The 1,115-nt window shown below is 41.9% G+C and overlaps 1 non-coding gene across 1 annotated transcript; it reads left to right on the top strand.

Annotated features, from left to right (window-relative positions):
• The first annotated feature begins 322 nt into the window (after positions 1 to 322).
• Positions 323 to 429, top strand: LOC116561633. The gene has a single exon (XR_004273530.1). It is a non-coding gene; the product is annotated as a U6 spliceosomal RNA (small nuclear RNA).
• The last annotated feature ends 686 nt before the right edge of the window (positions 430 to 1,115 follow it).

Genomic DNA, 1,115 nt, shown 5'->3' with positions numbered 1-1,115 from the left:
AACCTATGCCTCCCGGGTTCAAGCGATTCTCCTGCCTCAGCCTCCCAAGTAGCTGGAATTACAGGCATGTGCTACCACCCCCAGCTAATATTTTGTTTTTTAGTAGAGTCAGAGGTTTCAGCATGTTAGCCAGGCTTGTCTCGAACTCCTAACCCCAGGTGATCCACCCACCTCAGCCTCCCAAAGTGCTGAAATTACGGGCCTGAGCCACCACACTGGGCCTAAAAATTTGTTCTTCTTATTTGAAAATGAGTCTATGAGGGACATTTTGTCAACCTGGCTCCAAAAAAAGAGAGAAATGAATGTTAAAAATTTGTTTAATGTGCTCCTTTCAGTAGCACTTATACTAAAGTTGACCCAATACAGAGAAGATTAGCATGGCCCCTGTGCAAGGATGACACGCAAATTCATGAAGCTTTCCATTAAAAAAAAGTAAAAAAAAAATTTGTTTAAAAATCATTTTTATCACAAAAATATTTCTCCATTTTTCAGACTGTTTTTCTTTTCATCATTTAAAACAGTAAATAATAGGTCTGTCTTTATGTACTTTCAGTTTCAGGAATAATTCTGAAGAAAAAAGTAAATGGTTCAATCACTGATACAAAAATGAACAAACATGATAGTGGCAAACAATGTCAGGTGAGTTTTTGGGGGTGTTGTTTGTTTATTAGCAATGTTTTTCCCCATGATATTTTTAAATGTTTGTGGTTGAAAAGCCAAACACATTAATTTCCAGGGCTCGTTGGCTGCTAAGAAAAACTGTCATTGTGGCCAGGCACAGTGGCTCATGCCTGTAATCCCAGCACTCTGGGAGGCTGAAGCAAGCAGCTCACCTGAGCCCCGGAGTTTGAGACCAGCCTGGGTAACATGGCAAAACCCCGTCTGTACAAAAAATACCAAAATTAGCTGGATGTGGTGGCATCCACCTGTAGTCCCAGCTGCTCAGAAGTCTGAGGTGGGAGGATTGCTGGAGCCCAAGAGGTGGAGGCTCCAGTGAGCTGAGATTGCACCACTGCACTCCAGCCTAGGTGACAGAGCAAGACCCTGTCTCAAAAACAAACAAAAACTCTTTCATTATCATTTGGAAGAGGACTTATTCTTAAAAATGCAGGCCC

The sequence above is a fragment of the Sapajus apella genome, unplaced genomic scaffold (genome assembly GCF_009761245.1).
Source record: "Sapajus apella isolate SASKATOON/1434 unplaced genomic scaffold, GSC_monkey_1.0 scaffold29, whole genome shotgun sequence".
Classification (NCBI taxonomy): Eukaryota; Metazoa; Chordata; class Mammalia; order Primates; family Cebidae; genus Sapajus; species Sapajus apella.
Note: the sequence above shows the minus strand (reverse complement) of the source record. Positions and strands in the feature narration are given on the sequence as shown.